Here is a 21402-nt window from a genome sequence, read left to right as displayed (position 1 = left end):
TGTGGAACAGGCTGAGGATTGCTGTTCAGATTCAGAGCATAACTCTGCAAAAACATACTGACATACGATTATTATTTAATTTACAAATTTTACTAAGGTTTTCCTCTTTCCTATGTTTCCCCCCAAATGTAACAATATCCCCCATTGTATATTTTTATTTGCCTTAATCTCCAATTTAATTTAATTTTTCTTTTTGCTCAATTACTTCTTCTGGAATTTTATACTCATAAGTGATGAAATCTCAATCTCTCTTTCATAATTAAATAGTTCATTTAAAATAATTCTTTATGTCCTCTATTCTAGTGACTATAATCTCTGGTATTGCCTTCTGGTTAGAAATATTTTTACACTGGCTTTATAATAAATTTCCTGTAATACTGATTCCATGTTTGCTTAAGCATTTTGTCAGTTTTATCCAAAATTCCCGTGATAACCAGAAGTTATTGTGTCTTCTCCTAGTATTTTAATACTCCAGTGTATACTCAGTGTTTAAATAACCATAAAAGCAATATTTGTTTGCATAGTTATTGGCTTGTTTACCATCAGTGCTCCAGAAAATCTTGCTAGGCAATCTGCCTGGGGCTGATACTTATAACCATTAGCAATTATGGATTCCAGAAAGTTGTTGACGTGATTTTTTTTTTTTTTTCTCAAAATCAGATACAAAATATACAGTGTATTCCTAGGGTAGTTTTTTGTTGCTATTCATGTTCTGGCCTTTACCGGTTATCTTAATTATAATTCACTTTTCCTCAAAGTGCACTGAGTAATAGGAAATTCTATATCAAACTTGGGTTCTTCCTAGACATTCATAGACAGATGCATTATTTTCAAAATTAGCAAAGCAGAATTATTTTTATATGATGGTGCTTTTACACATCATTTATGTTTTGCAGGGGTTTGGGTAATATGCCAGTGATGTGCTTTTCATTGTTGAGGAATCCATCTACTACACAAAAGAGGCACGGGTGCACCATCCAGCAGGTGGGGACTTCTGTCATCTGCCATATGTATTGAGCTCTGGGGGAGATAAAGAAGAATGCATAGGACACTGCTCTCAGGGAGGTTACACTCTAGAGTCTGTACTAATAATATGCCACCGGTGGGCAACAACAAAAGCTAGGCAAAGACTTTTTAACAGTAGCCCCTCCATTCGTCCCCACACTGGGACCGGAAACAAAAGAAGCCTCCGTTGCTCCTGAATACAAACCACTCTCTGAAATAGTTAGAAGAACAGCATTAATGAAGGGTTCAGTTACAAGCTTTGGTTGTGATTTTGTTTGCTTATTGATGGGTGTTTTGTAGAAAAGCCTGATGCATTTAAATTGTCCTTTGAGCATGACCTGCGACAGAAATAGTGCTGAATAAGCTTTTCTCTTTTTCTCTCATTTTTTAAATGACTTGATTTTCTAAAAAAAACTGTCAGAAAGTTGACTTTTAGAATTTTGTTATGTCATTATAGAACCAAATTATCAAGGAAGAAAAAATAAATACTATTTGTGCATATGACATTTCACTTTTAAACTATTTCCAACCTGACTTTAGTAGTTTATTATCAAAATTTTAGCAGATAGTAGGATTTGACAGAATAAAAATATGATTTTTGGCCTTTAAGTATACTACTTCAATCATCCCCAAAATTTCACCTTGAAAAGAAACTGGAAATAGTTCTTATGTGTGAGAACAGAGAAAAAAAACAAATGATATTTATATAATATTAGATTCAATCTTGGCAAAAATATTCTTAACTTGGGATCTGTTTTTTTAAAATTACCTCTCATTTTTTAAAATTAAAAGAATCAAAATGTGAATACTTAAGACCTAAGTTTTAATGGATTCTGGAAACTATCACTGGCATCCTGTAGTCTAAAAACAATATTTGTTTTTTACATGAATTTATAATGAGCTATCAAGACTATGTGCAAATCACAGTGAGTAATTCTTGCTGTTGGATTTTCCAAAGAACAAGACATAATGAATCTACTATGAACATCTCCCAGATTATGGTCCCCTTAAAATGTAACATATATACATAGAATTTAAAGCTAAAAAATTGTTAACTATCACGGGTTTTCAATAATTAAGAGACTTACCGGAGAGAATTCACTGTGAATTCACTGATTTTGCAAATGATTTTATTACATAAATTTTATTACAAATTACTAGCTCGTGAGGTTTCTCACAGAGGTCAAACATACGTTTATGGTTTGCTAAGTCTTAAAAGAAAAATATGTCCTTATTCTTTAAGAAACGTGTATAAAAGAAGAGAAGAAAACAACAGTGTTCTTAATTCCTAAGATACAAATGCCGGTAAACACATCAAGACATTTGGAATTAGAATCTAGTCACTTTAAACCCAGATGTGTGTATTTTGAGCACATTTTTTTGAGCACTACATAGTCATAAAGTAACCTAAAATAACAATGAAAAAAAACTAAGCTCTGCTGATAAAATACACTTTACTTTTTATGTGGCGTTAACAAAATGACTTAGATGGAAAATGAAATCTGTCTTAGCTTAAGACAGAAGCACAAAGACATTTCCCTTCTGGACAACAGACTTTGGCATTGAAAGATCAAAGGAACAATTTAACTGCATTGTGACTACAGACCAAAAAATTTTACAGTATTTCTGTCTCCATGCTAGAGCTTATGTGTCTTTAATGGCATTTAAATTATAGCCCTTCTGCAGTCAAGTAGTCAAAACACCACGTCATCTGATGAGACACCATATTATAATCTGTCAGTATGTCTCATTTAAAAATTCTCCTATACTGTACTTGCCCTCATTTTTCTCTTTTGCTGGAAAAATGGAGCAAATTGTTTTTTAAACTGGGTTTATGAGTTGACCTAATCAAGCTAGACAAAAGACATACTTTGGTTTATACTATTTTAACTTAATTAATTTAAACCAATTTGTAGATTTTTTGCCCCTTTTTATTGTGATAACCCCTCTCCACATTTTTTTGCTTGTTTGTTTTTAGGGTTTTAATCTTTCTTAGATATGAAATGATACATGGTTTATTATAGACAAATATTAAGTGAAAATCAAGAATGTGTGTCCATTAAAGAATAATAGCTAAAATATTTTGTTCTTAAAGCAAAGTATTTTATGTTAAGCTAATATATAATAGAGGGATTATTATATATAAATGGAAGGAGCTGTTCTCTGCATTTTTGTGTATCACACAAATATAGATGGTGTTTCAAATGTCAATGGAGAAACAAGTTTTGAATGTTTTCCTTTAAAGTAATGTTTACTGTAGTGATTTACCAATCAAAACTTTCTGAAAATGAGTATTTCACTTAGAATGGCCTTGCAGATGGGAACATAAGATGTTACATTTTTTACAGAAACAGTTTTTTTCTCAAAAATATAAAAATTTTGGGGACGCCTGGGTGGCTCAGTTGGTTGGACAACTGCCTTCGGCTCAGGTCATGATCCTGGAGTCCCGGAATCGAGTCCCACCTCGGGCTCCCGGCTCCGCGGGGAGTCCGCTTCTCTCTCTGACCTTCTCCTCACTCATGCTCTTTCTCACTGTCTCTCTCTCAAATAAATAAAATGAAATCTTTAAAAAAAAATAAAAGTAAAAATTTTGGGATGCCTAGGTGGCTCAGTCAATTAAGCAGCTGCCTTCAGCTCAGGTCATGATCCCAGGGTTCTGGGATCGAGCCCCACACTGAGCCCCTGCTCAGCAGAGAGCCTGCTTCTCCCTCTCCCTCTGCCTGCCTCTCTGCCAGCTTATGTGTGCGCTCTCTCTTTCCCTCTGTCAACTAAATAAATAAAATCTTTAAAATATATCTATGCATATATATTTTTTAAGAACTTTATTAAAAAGATATCAGCAAGAATATGTAATCAATTATCTTATACCTTAATACTATCCAGTATTGCCTATATTTATAAATGGTTATAACAGATATTTTAAAAAGCAAAATTTATTTTGTCTAAAAGCGTATTAGATTAGTAACTGATGGATAACTTTGTTTCCATGTTTCAAAAATATATCATGAGAATTTCATGAACTTTCAACTAGACTTACCTAAGTTTTTAAAATAATATTTTTAGGGGCACCTGGGTGACTCAGTGGGTTAAAGCCTCTGCCTTAGGCTCAGGTCATGATCCCAGGGTCCTGGGATGGAGCCCCGCATCAGGCTCTCTGCTCAGCAGGAAGCCTGCTTCCTCCTCTCTCTCTCTGCCTGCCTCTCTGCCTACTTATAATCTCTGTCTGACAAATAAATAAATAAAAATCTTAAAAAAATAAAAATAAAATAAAATAATATTTTTAAATCAAATTAAGTTTGATATACAAGATGCTTGTTGCAATAAGTGACTTTAATGTCACCATGGGAGAATTTTTTTTTTTTTTTAAGGTTTTATTTGCCAGAGAGAGAGAGTACACACAAGCAGGCAGAGAGGCAGGCAGCTAGAGAAGCAGGCTCCCTGCCGAGCAAGGAACCTGATGCAGGACTCGATCCCAGGACGCTGGGATCGTGACCTGAGCCGAAGGCAGTGTCTTAACCAACTGAGCCACCCAGCCGTCCCTTTTTTTAATGAAAGTGACACTACGTTAGGTCAGCTTCAACCAAAAACATTTATATTAGATTATGTCCATCTGTTTTGGAAAGAGCCAACCATTACAAGTAAATTGATTCTTAATTTTCAAACAATTTTAAACAAATTTTATTCCTAATAATTTTGTGTAGAAAATCACAGTAGAGTATGCTGTGCACTCCATATTGTGTAGGAATGATGGGAATCACCAGACATACAGTAGGTTTGAGAAGTCAGATCTTTTTCCCAATCTAGATGTGCCAGGGATTGTTCAACATATTTTACTTACCTGAGGAACTGCAGAAGATATTTACTGAGCTTGGGACAATTTAATATATCACTTTTTCATGGAATCAGGATTGGATGTCTCCATACTTAGTTAATATTTGACAAGAAATCATGACAAATATTTAATTTTCAGAATTTGATGTAGCTAAATGGGGTCCTATAGTGTAATATTTTGATTTAGGATATGTATTTTTTTCTTAGGTAACCACAAAAAAAAAAAAAAACAGTGATTTTTAAGGATGAAAGAATAGAGTAGAATAAAAAAATTCTCCATGTATGAAAAATAGTTGACTTTATATCTTCACTCTCTTCTATCCTAAAACCCAAGATATATCCTAGAATTATTTCTGGGAGTCTATTATTTGTTAAATACAAAAAATTATAAACAATGTAATGAATACTTATAAATCTACTATCCAGTTTAAGAATTAGAAGAGTAGAATTAGAATTAGAATTAAGAATTAGAACGTATGGAAAGTGTTGCTTCTCCCCTTTCTCCCTTCTTCCCCAGAAGTTATAGTTACCCAGTCCATTACATATGAAGTTGTGCAAAGTGTGCACTTTATAAATGCACAAGATGTGTACTTTCATATCCAGCTGGGCCTGATATGAATGATGTCCTTTGAAGTGTGCAGTGTAACTTACACAGATTTTCACAATGGCTTTGCCACTTTTGAGACTTATTTTGAGATTATCTTTTTATGTATGTATGATAGTTTTGCTTGTTTAGAGCTTTGAAAAAATGACAACGTTTTCTAATAGCCTTACTAGCACTAGTTTTTTTCACTAAATATGTTGCTAAGGGTCATGGACATTGTTGTGTATAATTATATGTTTGTTTACTTCACCGCTATATAGTATTCAGTTGTGCAAATACCCTCAATTTATTTTTCTATTCTCTTCTTTGACATTTGAGTTATTGTCTGCTTTACAGTTAAACATGCTGTTGCTATAAATATCCTTGCATATGTCCTTTGATGCACATGGGAGAGAAATATTCTAATGGACTAGAATAGGAATTTTGGAGTCTAAAAGCTTATGGATGGAATAAGGGTGTATGTGAAAAGTGAAATTTTAAAGATCTGATGAGGGTATATAAAGAATATTATGATACTCAGTTATATAAGACTTTCCTTAAAGGACCCAATTGTAAATACTTGCAGCATTTGTATGAGTACTATTTGTGTACAGACCTCAGTTCCATTTATAGGGAGCTATTTGGGTGGTTCTATAAAATGCCTGCCTTGCTAAATCAATCAATCATTCTAGTCCAAACCCATTAGCTAGAAGAAGAAGCAAACCCAGAAGCCATTTTGGTTATCGTAACATAGATTAAATGAATTTATTTTAAACTCAGAAAATGGGGATTAAAATGAGATGATTCAGCCAAAGCAAAAATGATCAATTTTACTCCCTTTTCCACATCCCATTCAGATTATTTTTGGACATACTGAATCCACACCAAAAACAAGATTGTGATTATGATTCTAAGGAGGCAGGAAAATGTACTGACAATTATTAGATAGGAAGTTTTTTTTATGATGTAATAGATATGTATAACCTAAAATTTAGACCATTTTTAGTGTACAGTTCAGTGGCATCAAATACATTAAAATCATTGTGCAGTCATCACCACCATTCATCTCTGGAACATTTTTTCTCTTCCTAAACTGAAACTCCATGTCCATTAAGCAATAACTCTGCATTCCATCCTCCCCTGCTCCAGTCCTGGCAATCACCATTCTACCTTCTGTCTCTATGAACTTGACTACTCTAGGTACTCCAAGTGGAATCATATGGTGTTTGTCCTCTTGGGATTGGCTTATTTTACTTAGCATCTTCAAGGTTCATCAATGCTGTAACAAAATTTCCTCATCTTTTATGGGTGAATAATATTCCCTTGTATGTATATACCTCCTTTCGTTAATTCTTTTGTCTATTGATGGACAGTGGGTTGCTTCCACCCTTTAGTTATTATCAACAGTGTTGCAATGAACAAGAGTGTACAAGTGTTTGTTTGAGTCGCTGCTTTCTCTTTTCTTTAGGTATGAAGATTTTTAAGAACTCCTATAAGTCAGTCTCCCAAGCAGGTACTACTCCCCTAGGTGTCAAAAGAAAACCTAAAAATACTTTCTAAAGATTGATAGAAGGAGGAAGAATAGAGACAATATACTTTTCATACTTTTTCTTTTACGACGTTCCCCTCTTACTTGAATGCATTCTTTTCTTTCAGTGACTATAATTAGATTGATATAATATCCTATTTATTATTCTCTAACTTAAATAATATGTAATTGCTTCAGAATTTTAACTTTAGACATAAAGTTTCAATTTAAAGAACACATTTGAGAAGTACAATTTTTTCTCACACTACTTCCATTAATAATAGGTTACGTTTACATGGAATATTAATCAGAAAAATACTTTCTTCTGCTTTATTAATATTTGCCAGCACTCACAATGGGATGATTACCAGACAGATGATAGAGAGATGGATAACTAGTCAGTCTGGCTCAACTTTCTTATACCCCTTTACAGAAGGGGAAAATGAAATTTTTAAAGGTTAAGTATATAAGGCCCTTCAGTTAGAAAGTGGCAGAAGCCCAAATTCAAACTTGGTCTTCCTGGTACCAAAATCCATTTTAACCATTAAAGATTCTTTCCTCCCTTAGCTATGGTAATCCGCACCACAGCAGCATGAAGTTGACTGGGAAGTTGAGAGCTATTCATTTTGTCTTGAGGAATGGAGTTCTGAGAGATTAAATCATTTGTTTAAGATTTCATAGCTGATAAGTGGTACATCAAAAACTTGGGTCTTCTGTTCCATTCTTTTTTTTTTTTTTAAAGATGTTATTTATTTATTTGACAGACAAAGATCACAAGTAGGCAGAGAGGCAGGCAGAGAGAGGAGGAAGCAGGCTCCCTGCTGAGCAGAGAGCCTGATGCGGGGCTCGATCCCAGGGTTGGGATCATGACCTGAGCAGAAGGCAGAGGCTTTAACCCACTGAGCCACCCAGACGCCCCCTTCTGTTCCATTCTTTATACTCCTCCTCCACCCCATAACCTATGCAGTCATGACTGTCATTGGTTTTTGTTGAAGTTAACACATTGTATCCCCAAAGTTAAAGTCTGAACTCTTAAGCATTCCATGCTCATGGACTAGAAGTACCGTAAATATATGTATTTTTTAAAAAAATAGGCAAAGTATACAACTTGCCCTATGCCATACTTCTCTTATCAACAGAATAAGCATCACATTTTAGATTGATTGAGTTTAAAAATAGTTCTCCATCATCTGAACCTTAATCTCATTACTCTTAGGAAGAATTACTGTAAGAAATTTTCCTGAATATCAACTTAGAATGCATTTGTGCTTCTGTAGTATTAAAAATACTTTGAAGCTTTGATGCAGATCATACTAATCCCGAGCCGATGTGACAAGAATTGTGCAGGTACTCCAAAACTGGATCCTTCAAAGGGTTCCCACCTAAGCTTGTCTTGACAGCTAACGGTGGATCACTAGCACCATGCAGTATCTTCCAGTGTGCTAGTTTTTTAACCCATGGAAAAATTCAGTAATCACTGCTAGAACTATTTGTAACCTAGCTGTCTTTGAATTTTAGTAAATACAGATCATATTTGTGCATTAATATATGGGGAAGAGAGTATCTTCTAAAGGTACTCATTATTTTTTGGATTAATCCAGTTCCATGTCAAAGAACTGAACTATAGTTTCCACACAACTCAAATGCATATGAATAAGTATAAATATCATGAATTTACCTTTTTTTTAATATAGCCTAAAAAAATGCACCCTCAAGTCACTTCATCGAAATATCTTTGCCCCCCCTTTTAAAAGATTTTATTTATTTATTTGACAGACAGAGATCACAAGTAGGCAGAGAGGCAGGCAGAGAGAGTAGGAAGCAGGCTCCCCGCTGAGCAGAGAGCCCAATGTGGGGCTCGATCCCAGGAATCTGAGATCAACCTGTGCAGAAGGCAGAAGCTCTAACCCACTGAGCCACCCAGGCGCCCCTATCTTTGCCCCTTTTATTGTAATGTCTTTTCAAAAAGAAGAGGGAGAAATGCATTATAAATGTTAAAATACGGAACTATATGAATGAAGTGCTTTTTCAAAATACAGACGGAACCCCTCTTAGGTTTCTATTAAGAAAACATATTACATCCTCTTATTACGAGTGTTTGTTCTCCCCTCTCCCACTACTGGGCTTCATTTCCACCTAGAGATATCTGTATGCCAATCCCAGTAGGAATGCCTGTGCTCTGATAAGTCACAGCTCACATGGCCCCTCTCTCCTAGAGAATGAATTATCAGGTAATCTCTACTTTTATCCAATTGATTTTACTCCCTCCACATTTCAATTTCATTAGCTTAAAACAGAACAGTGCTTGATGATTACTTAAAACTAAACTCAAGGAAAGGAAAACAAAATTTGTTGGTAAAATATGGTTGGTAATAATATTAGAATAGCTTCAGATGTAAGCAAATATTCTTCAAATATTTTTCACTAGAGAAAGCTAGAAACATACCTATGTTTATACTTTTATTATAGACACTACTTTAAAAATGCAAACATTCTGAAATATTTGTATAACACAATTTCATTTCCAAAGGAGAATGGTTATGTGTCTTCATTTTCCCCCATTGAAGTGAATAAACTTTGTTTTTCTTATGATAGATTAGCTAACTGAAGAGACTTTTTTCCCCCACACGAAGTATAAACAATTGTTTCCCAGACATCAACTTTGGAAAAAGCCTGCCATTGACAGCTGATGTAGTCATGGATGTTTGGAAGAGCTGTGTTCTGATTCTCAGAAGATACCTTACCAGAGTCCATTTGTTTTCAAGTTTGTGGAGTGGCCCTTCTGCAATGATACTTTTCCTGTCACTTCCAAATATTCCTGTACTAAGGTACACAAAGTGAGACCCAGAATGTTTTTTAAGACTCTGAATTGTTTGAAGGCAAGACATACTCTAAAATAATACATGGGGATAGATGAGTAAAAGAAGGTATTAACTAAAATAAAATAAAACATGGATGTATTCAATAAGGCAAAGAAAGAGAAATAATATGGAGAAATATGGCAGGGGGCGGTCTGTGGTTGTCTCTGCTTCAGAAATATGAGGGCTCTATTGGGAAGGGGAAAATAAAGTTTGAGGTTTTCTATTAATTCACTTCTAAAAAACTCACTACTTAAAGCAAGGATATTATTTTTAAAAATATATATACATGTATGTTACTAAAATATAGATATATGTGATACACACACACACCAAAACCATCAGCACAACAATTCTTTTGTTTCTTAGAAACAACCACTATGATACACATGAATTTTATTTTTTGAATGCAGTGTACTGGTAAGCACTGTAGCAATTTCTAGAATTTGGTCACTCTTCTTTATGGTGGTAATTTGATTTGAATGTGTTAACTTGAATATTTAGACTTTAAAGTGGCTGGAATTTTCTAATATGATTAACATCCAGAGTATCTACACTTCTTTTTTTTTTTTTTTTTGCATATGTGTTTTATATACATATACACACATATATATATATATATTTTTTTTTTTCCTTTTGACTTTTCTGTTCAAAAATGGATTTCTACTAAATTTTCTTAGGTGCATTTGACAAGCTATTGCTGAAAAATATTTATTACTTTTTTATTGGCCTATACTGTAGATGTACGAATGTGCTACTAGCCATGTGAATTATATACAACTCTAGGAGACAAACACAATCTCCAGTTACAAATGAAGGGCACACATGGGTGATCCAACATGTGAGTCATCAAGAAATTCAATACTGTGCAAAGACTGGTGAATCACACAGTCTGTAAAGGCAGCTTTTTGAGCTTTTTGAGCTTTTCACACAGATGACTACTGCAAAGCATAACAAGGAATAAGGAAGAGGAGGTGGTAGGGGAAAGGAAGGGAGGGAAAAATAAGTGGTGGTTGGGGGGCTCTCTATAATCTGTTTTTATTATTCCTTACTTTCTTGACCAGTGAACCAACAACAGAAAGGAAACTTGCAGCTCTTTTCTACAATGACCATTCTCACGTACCGAGTGCCAACTGAAAATTCTAAAATTGATTATAATCGATTTAGAATTGTCCTTTAAGTCTTAACACCCTATGCCCTGTAAAGTGACTTGAGGAGTAAGTTTCAATGTCGTTTATTTAATAATTTTGTCTTCCACTCTGTGGAAGCTACGTGGGAGCACAGAGCACAGGCCTCACAGTTGATGATGACCTAGTGCAAGAAAGAAAGAAGGGAGAAAGGAAGGTCTTCCAATGTTATTTTAACACCTGTGAAATGTATTCACTTTTTAAAGCTCTGTCTCTTCCCTGTCCTCTTCATCTTGAAACAATTCATGTCAAAGAAAGCATCTTAGCACACAAAAAAATTAATTCTTGCTCTAGCCCACAATGTAGATGTACTGCTACCTATATGAAAAGTCAACAACAACCCTGGTGATTCTGTGTGGGAGCTGTTCATACATTCAATGACCCATCGAATAGTATCCAGACTCCTCACCACTGTGCTGAAAACTCTTCACAGTCTCACCTCAGAAACTAAGCATCTTCCAACATCCTCTTTGCCTCTTTCCTCACCCCGTGTTCCAGCCATATTGGTCTGATAGTTGTATATTATTTCTCTGACACATAAATTGTTATGCCCCGTTGCCTTCTCTTTAAAGCTCTTTCCCCTTGGATTGCCTCTGTATGTCCATTTTTCCTCACAGAAGATTTCTACTCATCTCGTAGTAGACAAGAATTGCTCAAAACTTTCCAGAATATTTTCATGGACTTTGTATTTAGAGGAAAGAGAACATTAAAACAGAAAAGGATTTAGGGATTGTCTAGCCCAAACTTTCCATTTTGCATCTGAGGAAACGGAGACACACAGAGAGAATACTGCCCAAAGTCACACATGAATCAACGATAAGGCCAAGGCTAACGACCCATCCTTTGCTCTTCTCTTCAGTGGTGATCATGTCTGCCTGCAATTCAGACAATTCTGGAATTAACCTTGGGAAATGTGTTAACATTTCTGAGTCTAAACCTAAAACTGGACATAAAAATAGGTAATCTAGAATAGTCTCTTTCTTTCCTTCCTTCTTTTCATAGTCTTTTGTGATTCCCAGTTCAGCCATTTAATCTACATACCATGTAGACTCCCTTACTTTCAGAAAGAACTGGGATATAGTAGCAGAAGGTAAGAGTTAGCACATAGACTACGGGGTTAGAATTTTTTGGTTCAAATCTTAATCTACCTACGTGCTTTGGGCAGGGCACTAACTGCTTTGCCTCAGTTTTATCATTGGTAAACTGAGGATAATTAACTTATTAAATTCATTCACACATGCTTAGTCAGAACTTCCTGTTCTAGGCTTTGAGGATTTGGCAGTGAACCACACAGACAGAAGCTCTAATGGAAGTTCCATTCCAGGGGAGAGATAATCAACTGATAAACTATACCTCCCCTCCCCTTCCTCCAACCCCACAGGAATTTCTTTTGCCCAGAAGTTTCCTTCCTGCAGCTATCTAAAAGGCTAGCTTCCTCCCAGCACTCAGGTTCTTATAATCACCTTCACTGGGCACCTACTTTAAATTTCAGTCCCACCCTTGTCACAGTTCAATTCCCTTTTCTGCTCTGTTTCTAAAAATAGTGATTCCTTATTACTTTCTAACACACCATATGTTTTTATTAATTTGTCTAGTTTGTGTTGCATCTTCCTTACTCAAATGTAAACCCCATGAAGGAAGGAATGTTTGTCTGTTTTGTTTTCTGCTGTATCCAAAGAATCTAGGCCCACTTTATAGGCCTGGTATCTATCAGGTACTCATTTTCTATTTACTAAGTGACTGCATTAATATCTAGTGTAATGTCCTATGGTGATATTTGCAATTAAGCAAAATTAAATTAAATTAAATTAAATTAAACAAAATAAAACAGAATTAAGTGTGTAGAGAGAAAGATCTGACACTGTTAGATTGAAATGGTGAGGGAAGGCCTTACTAAGAAGATGACCTTTGACTAGAAACATGAATGCAGAGAGAAAAATAAGCTATGGGAATAACTGATGGTTGAATGTTCTAGATAGCAGGGACAGCCTGTGCAAAGGTCCTGAGGCTAATTCATATTTTACATGCTCTATTAATGGCAAGGAGACACAAGTACACTAGAGCAGAGTGTGTGTGAGAAGAGGGGTAAGGGAAAAAGTGAGAGAATCCATTCAGACCATTCGTGTAAACCATGGTGAGGACTGTGGATTTGGTAATAAGAGAGCCAACCAAACTGAGGTGTAGAGAGATGTTGAGAGAGTTGAAGCCGAATATCTGACATGCACACATATTCAAGGTTAGTTACTGTATACCAGGGATTGAATCACAGTTATAAGTTACAAATGAAGGCAATGAAAAGAACAAATCAATGAACACTGAATTTCCTTCCCAATCTCTACGCTTTATGACAATGACATCAAAATGCACAGAAGGCAACTTAGGATAGAAAGGGACATGTGGAAAGTTTTACTGAAAAAAAAAAATATATATATATATATACAAAGACTGGAGATGTATATATATATAGTTTTATTTTTTAAAAGGCATATCACATATAACAGTGATACTCAGAACCTGAAGCATTTTAGTCATAGTCTGTGTTATGGATTTTTCTGCACTTATTTTTACTCTTATAATATACAGCTGCATTTTATCAAATAATCAGTTAACAAAATGACAATAGTTTCCTGTCACGGATTTGTTTATTCCAAACTACTGTTTGATCTCACAGACACACCAAAACATTACCAGCTAGACCATTTAACCTCTTTAAAATATCCCCCCTTGGACGGAATGAGTTTTACTCTTGATAACGTCAGTCCAAATTCTGCACATGTTTATATTCATCCTAAAGCAAGAAAGTACATGGTAACATTAAAGCTTGTGCTTTACTCTATACTTTATTGATCAAGATTTTGTATTAGTTATTTTCTACCTTCAGCACAGTTTCTGGAATTTTCAATAAAATATGACGACGTTTCTGAAGAGAAAAATTTCAAGTCACCTAGTAATTAATTCATTGTCAAAGTGGCAATAGATTCAGTATAACACCGAGGCATGTTCTTTCAACCTTATCAGAGAAAAGAGGGAACTGCTTTTCTTAAAAGACACAAAATAGGAGTCTTTGAGGGTTTTTAAAATTAAGGGCCATGCTTATACTTTATTATTTAGTCCAATTCTTGTGTAATAGTGAGCATCTAATCCATTTAGCAGATTTTATTTGTCAAGCTAAAAAAGCATATGCTATATTTAGTTCCAGCAAGGGTTGTAGAAATCAGTTGAAAAAATTCACATTAGAGTTGGTAGAACACGTAGGCTTTTAATTATTTTACTTGTCCAAAGGGCACACCAATTGGGCAGACTGCCTACTATACATTATGAATTAATTCCATTTGTCCTGAAAACTTGTTCATTATTTCAGTACTTTGAATTTTGGCTGCCCTAATTAAGCTCTGTTTTATAATTCAGGTACTTGAACCTCTGCAAAGGCTGCATTTTTCCAGCCTGTAATCACACTCTCAACAGACAGCCAAGCACTGGGAACAATGGCTCCTTCACCCTCTCAGCTATACCTCGGCTTCCGTAAAGACAGACCTTCTGTCTCTGATTTACGTGCTGAGTCCTCCTTGAGGAGAAATGCCTGAGTGGGGAAATGCACAGCCGTGAGGCAGATTACTTGCCTCAGTCTTTGGTCCTGTCACCTGAAGGCTGTCCCTTGAGCACTGATAGCCAAGAGCCACCTTGGTATGTTCCCTAGGAGATACGAACCCACCCCACCATCAGCCTTTGCAGGTTACATCTGCTTTCTTTTCAATCCATGCACTGTGAAGGCTGTTGTACTCAGGGGTCTTGATGCTGCCCTTTCTTGCCATGGCACAGGGGCCTGGGGCTAAGGGACACTGGTAGGCGCACCCTGCCCATTCAGGCCTTGGCAGTGTAAAGGATCACCACCATCTTGCCCTGCACTCTCAGAGTTTTCTTGCTACATGACTGCTCTTTTTGAATGAATGGAAAACTATTTTTAACTTCAGTTATTGTTCATTGAGAATGAAAAAAAAAATGTTTCATCTGACCTTTTCTGAGTATTTTCCTTTTACTTCACATAATGATGCAGAGAAAGTCCTTACAATGAATTCTGTGTTCAGACAAACAAACAAACAAACAAACCCCAATTTACTTGTCACCTAGTTCTTCATTTATTTCTGGAAAATCTACTCCCTAAATCTTATCAAGGAATCATAGAGGAAAGCTAGCACATTGTTTTGCTTATTGATTCTTCTGGTAATTGTAGAGGTAAGAATGGGACCGTGACTCTGTCACAGATAAGGACAGGGGTCCAGGATAGCTTCTGATGCCTGACGTTACAGAAGATTGCAGACCTCTGAAACGAGCTTTGTTCCTGCTCAGACAAGGCTTCAGATTTGTTTTTTCTTATTTGTGTGGACTTCTCACTTCCTACTTTCTATTTTTCTAGATCTTTAGAATTAGTTTTATACTTTAAGAATTCAATTATCTATATTTTGGTGTGTTTAGATTGGGTTGGGGGTAAAAGGCAAGAGAAAGTCATAAATAGCAAAATTCAAACTAGTGTAATAATTAATCCATAACCTAAATATCTATATTAATAATACAGGTTGGTAAATATCTCTTACAATATATTTTTAAATTTAAACTATTTCTCACATAGATTAGGTAAAAGTTGAGCTTTCTAATATTATTTTTGGAAAATCAATTCAGTCAATTCAACAATGAGAAAATATATTGAGAAAATTCTACTTTAAGGTCCGATGTATAGTTCTGTAGGCAGTGCATTCTTTTGCTTACAAGTTATGCTTTACCTTTCTTCATTTCAAATATTGAAAAATAAGGTGGCTACTTTTGAAGAAGGGAGAGGAGGAGGAGGAGGGAGGATGGGGGAGGGGGAAGGGGGGAGAGAGGGGGAGGAGGGGAAGAAGAAAAGAAAAAGGAAGAAGAGGAGGGAGGGCAGGAGGAGAAAGGAGGAAGAAGACGACAAAATATCCAGGGCTTTAAGAATTAGATAAAAAGTTTTTATTTATTGCAAAACAGAAAGCATTCAACTTCTTGTCTTAAAGAAAAATAACAAAGGAAAAAATCTATTAAACTTTGCTCTTCAAAAACAAAATGAGCGGAAGTTTGTTTTATGACATTTTGAGATCGAACGTATTTCCTAGTGGCTTTTTGGGAGATGGGAGGGAAAGGTTGAGTGGAGAGATTGGCTGTCCATGTGGCACCAGTGTGAGGATGCTAATGTGAAGGAACTGTGAAATTCTAGATTCTTTAAAAAAAAAAAAAAAAAGGCAGAGGGGCACCCGGGTGGCTCATTGGGTTAAAGCCTTTGCCTTTGGCTCAGGTCATGATCCCAGGGTCCAGGGATCCAGCCCTGCATCGGGCTCTCTGTTCAGCGGGGAGCCTGCTCCCCCCCACCTCCTGCCTACTTGTGATCTCTGTTCATCAAATAAGTAAATAAAAAATCTTTTTAAAAAAAGGCAGAAAAAATTAAAAGAGCTTAAAAAACAATTTGAATAGGAGATAAATGATATTAGATTTAACAATTATAAAGCTCTAGGTGTTATCTTTTGATAAAAAGATATTTTATGAGAGTATATGTTTGTGTTTTCAAGTGAGTGGGAGGTAATCTAAATTTATACTCACTTTCAGCTAATAATCTATAATCAAAGAAGTAGTGCATATCTGTTTACTTAGGATATAATACATGCTTATTTGGTGTCAAGTCCTCATATTAATATTCTCTGAAATTATAACATAAACTCTTATAATTTTAAATTTTACAAAGGAAAACCAAGATAAAGCACTTTTCAAAGGGTTGTTTTCCTTTTTCTTAAGATAAAGTTGTTGTTCAAGCATGCCATTTAACAATCTTCCCTTTTCTTCCCTCCCGCCTTCCTTCCTCTCCTTCTCTTTTTGCTTTTTTGTGGTGCACTTTACTAAGAAAAAATGATGGTAGCTTTAGATGGAGAAATATTTTATTTATTTGCATTTGAGGCTTTGATGCACGATTATTAAGTTAGCAATAGAAGTGGAGTGTTTGATTTTCATCTTTGTTTCTAGACATAAGAAAAAAATGGATTATTCCTATTTGAAAGTTTGAAATTTAGGTTCCTGCAGACTTTCCTTATGTTTGCAAGGTTATGTAACAACTACCTGAACACAATCTACTGAGAATTCCAAAACAAACTTTATAAAGTCATAAAGTAAGAAAACTGATGCAGCCTCCAAATTCAGCCTTATTCCTGTGGAAGGATATTTGAAAACAGCTCTGGCGTACATTTTTGTGCACCAATCTCTGAAATTGTTAAAAATATAAAAAGAAAAGAAATGAGTACTGAGCAAATGTTTCATAGGGCGATGTACAAAAGCATGAAGATAAGTCAGCTTAGAGCAGTTCACCAATCTTAATTCTTTCAAATATTCCTCCAGATGGAAATGTCCTGTTTCGTGTGGAATAATTGTAAAGACTCAACCTCAGTAAGTATAGAATTTTGAATAAAATATATTTTTCCTTTCTCACCACCACCATCCAATAGACACACAAATTGTCCTAAAGAAGAAATGTCATGTTTTGGAAAAATATACTGCTTGTAAGTATGTAAATAAGTATGTAAATATGTAAATATACTGAATTTCAGGGGACATCTGTTATGAATTTCTCGGTGTGCTACATATATATATTTATTCCATTATTTCTTCTAAAGTATTCCAAATTTGTGATAATGGATGTACATCTAATTTTAAAAATTTTACTATCCACTCCAGTAAGATATCTTTAGAGACTATAGAAGCTTATGAAAATTGTACTTTCAATGTAATATTGGTTTTAACTGAAGTAAAAAGTTATATTTAAAGGCAGTAGGAAAATTGAAGCCCTTGCCATTATTTCTGCCTTGTGCCTCAAGCTATTTCCCATAATAGAAGGGAAAGCTTACTTGTTGATATCTTTTGTCTCCAATAGATATTTTTATCTTTTTGATACTAATTTTGTATCCCCCCAAAAAAGATATTTCTCTGGAGTGCCTTGAAATATTTCCCATATAGGATGGGAAAACTGTGGTAACTTAAAAGTGCTCTTTGAAAGATATTTCATGAAGCTAATGTTGCTTATTAGAGTCTTGTAGTTTGTGTCCATATAACTGTGAGTTTTTACGGTGATTCTTAAATCAGTATAAATTAACAAAATTTTATCTCATTCAGGTGACTGTAACAAAACTGAGCAGAGTGTAGAATTGAGAATGTGAAAGAAACTATTTTGAAATGAGCATTTAGGTCAAAAACTCTGTTTCATAAAAATATTTTTGTTACCCTAAAACAACAAAAAGAATCGAGGGGACTCTTTGACAAGTCGTTGCCAAAATTATTTTTTCCCTTTTTTGCCAGAAAATAAAAGCCGAAAATAGACTGAAGCATAATATATTTTTATAGCTCTCTCTCCAGAATGACAGAATTTTCTGTAAATCTCATTATGTAAAATATGCCTTCCCTGTGGTAAGTATGAGGTATGGGGAGAAACTAATTGGATTGCTCAAATTAGTCAATATGTCTGAAACTATTTTGGGGATGCTTAGCCTTTTGGGTAACTATATGATATAATTTGTTGGTTTCTTGTGAGAGTTCTTCTTTTGAACAACAAGCAGAAATCCAGCATAAATTAAGAAATGCTATTTTAGGCACAATACAAGGGCCACAGATGACCACAATGTGTATAGTCATCTCAAAGAGAATGATGTACTGAAAAATTAAGAGTGATAGCATGACAGTGGAATGACTGCCAACTTTTTGGACATTGATATAAGCTGAATTTAATAAAAGCAAAAGAGATGTTAGAGAAGGAAGACTCTAGAATAACTTATTTTGTGATTTTGTTAGGGTTTTTCTAATGGTATCTTCTGGGGCAAATATCTTCTAGCTGAAATGATTGTAATTAAAAAAAATAAAATTGCAAAAGGCCAGAACATTTTCCCTTAAGAATATTATACTTGACAGTATCTTAACTACTAGTAAATATGTCCTTGTGTTTCTTTAAATCCGCTGTGGACTAAATATTCCACTTGCTGAGATTGTTTTATAAATATCAATATTTATGTTGATTTGACTGGTTTTTTTGGATAAACATAGCCCAGTATACACACCTGAACTCCATTGGCTTCTTGGCGTTAATTGCCTCGGGAGGTGGCACCACAGGCCAGGGTATCTGCCATTGATCACATTTTGGGAATTGTCTTTAAATCAAACTCCATTTATTTTTAAACCCCATTTTAAATTCAATTAGCCAACCTATAGTACATCATTATACTGAAAGAAGACAAATCTCTAGATCCTTTGAGGGTGATTCAGTTTTCAAGAGTCGCTGGAAAACCCATAATGTTACAAAATTTGGTGCATAAAATCCTTGACTATTGATTCACAAGGACTGGAATAAAACAACAAATCTAATTTTCATCTGTGCTGAATAAAATACCTGAGAAGTTCATTTTGGATATTTGTTCTGAACACCCACTTAGAGTCAATACTAAAAAAGGAATGAGATGGGAAAATAATTTCTATTGGACCTCAAGGAGGGAACAGTCTGTGGTTCATAAATTTGGATAGGGGGCATGAAACTCACTCCTAAAGATATGTTTTGGTAAGAACAGAAGTAGGTAAGGAAGAACTTTAATCTAACCAGAGCACATCACTGTCTCTCTGTTCTCTTTCATATAGCTTTTTACTAAACAAAACTTGGGGACAGTTAAAGAATATAGTTTTGAATGGGTCCCAAAATTATTAGTACCCACATGTCTTGTTCAATTGAGATAATATAGAAATGTTTTCAAAAATGAAAATATCATAAATATAAAATCTCTCAAGAGGTTTATTGGGGGGCAGACACGTATTTATGATCGCAAGGGTTAAAAACATGATTATCTTTGTTCATGTCATCCGAAAGAAAATACATGGTCCATTGCACAACAGAGTAAAATTCATAATCTAATAAGATGCTTTATTAAAGAAAAAAAGAATTATTTGTCTGTAATTTAACCCCGTGCATTGCTTTATGTCAGTCATTTGGATTGTGGCCAAGATCTCTGATGAGCATTGACCTGTTTGCACTTTTCCACGCCAGGACCTCTGAAGATGATTAGCTTCTGTGATTTAGACTTGAGATTCCAGGCCATTCAGATGTGTGGGACCCCAAAATGGAAGTTAGCTCTTTCTACACTGTTTTATATAAAGCCAGGAAAGTGGGGGATAGATGGGACGTTGACTGTGTCTGTTGAGCAGTTAGATATAGACGTGTGCCAGAGAATTAAGGAGGAGACAACAAGACTGAACACCTACCATGGTCAAGGAAATACATCAGGTCCTCAGATGACGAAGAAACAATCCCTGACCTCAAGGATCTCACTGTCTAGTGGGGAAAATGGACAAAGAAAGAGAAGTATACAAAAAAGTACTTTCATGAAATTATTTGTGCATCTATTTTTCATTTTTAGAGTCCACAGGGAAAATATATATAATATTGACACTAGAATTCTATGTCTTCTTGGAGTACATGTTATTAATCTATTATATTTCCCTCTTCTCCCCTCATTTTAAGGTTCAACAGGCCACATTAAATGCCCTTTAAAAGTCTCAGAGTATATACGGAACATTATGTTGTCCTCTTACACAATTAAAGATAATTCTTAGCTAATAATTATGCAACAAAAAAGTGTTAAAAATAGATGCTGAGTAATTATATCGAAAGAATTTGATAATGAGGTGAGGTGGGCAGTAACCATAGAATTCTGTCACTCTCTGATAGCTTGTCTCAAATTATCCAGTACTTTTGAGTCTCTGTGTCAATCGAGTATATAATTTAGTATTTTTTAGGAAATAAATATTTGTCTTTATTCTATGGCTATACGATATGTCTATTTGCACAATAATCACCATCACTTCCATAAGGTATTTAAGGCACTTGTGGGCATGTCTATCGTCTAATGTCTCAAATTCTTTGACATCTAAATATTTCCCCCAGCAAATCTATGCTATTGAGACCCTCTTGCCGAAGAAATATAACAGTATTTGCATTTGTGTAATTTACTCATCGCTAGCATCATGGTTGGAATGTTGCAGCTTCTTAATAGCTTTGAGGAAACACTAAAAACTAGTTTTAAGACAGGAAACTGGGAAGAGTAGTGTATTTAATTGGCATTTCAGAGGGGATATTTTAAAAAGCACTGAAATTGACTTTGATCCAAATTATCTGATTCATACCTTCACTGATTAAAAATTATAATCTATAAAGCCACTTCATTTTTGTTGTTGTTGTTAAAGATTTTATTTATTTATTTGACAGACAGAGATCACAAGTAGGCAGAGAGGCAGGCAGAGAAGAGAGGAGGAAGCAGGCTCCCTGCTGAGCAGAGAGCCTGATGTGGGGCTCGATCCCAGGACCCTGGGATCATGACC

General features: G+C 35.1%; 1 long non-coding RNA gene across 2 annotated transcripts in view; it reads left to right on the top strand.

Moving 5' to 3' along the window:
• Positions 1-20845, top strand: part of LOC125086193 (uncharacterized) — a 65984-nt gene extending 45139 nt beyond the window's left edge. The window contains exons 3-6 of one of the 2 annotated variants that reach the window (XR_007123117.1): positions 897-984; positions 9090-9178; positions 17316-17439; positions 18346-20845. This is a non-coding gene — a long non-coding RNA (uncharacterized LOC125086193). The remainder of the gene's footprint in view (positions 1-896; positions 985-9089; positions 9179-17315; positions 17440-18345) is intronic. The other variant, XR_007123116.1, reaches the window with a different exon arrangement.
• Positions 20846-21402: the final 557 nt, after the last annotated feature.

The sequence above is a fragment of the Lutra lutra genome, chromosome 15 (assembly GCF_902655055.1).
Source record: "Lutra lutra chromosome 15, mLutLut1.2, whole genome shotgun sequence".
Taxonomy (NCBI): domain Eukaryota; kingdom Metazoa; phylum Chordata; class Mammalia; order Carnivora; family Mustelidae; genus Lutra; species Lutra lutra.
This window is presented reverse-complemented; position numbering and strand designations above follow the sequence as displayed.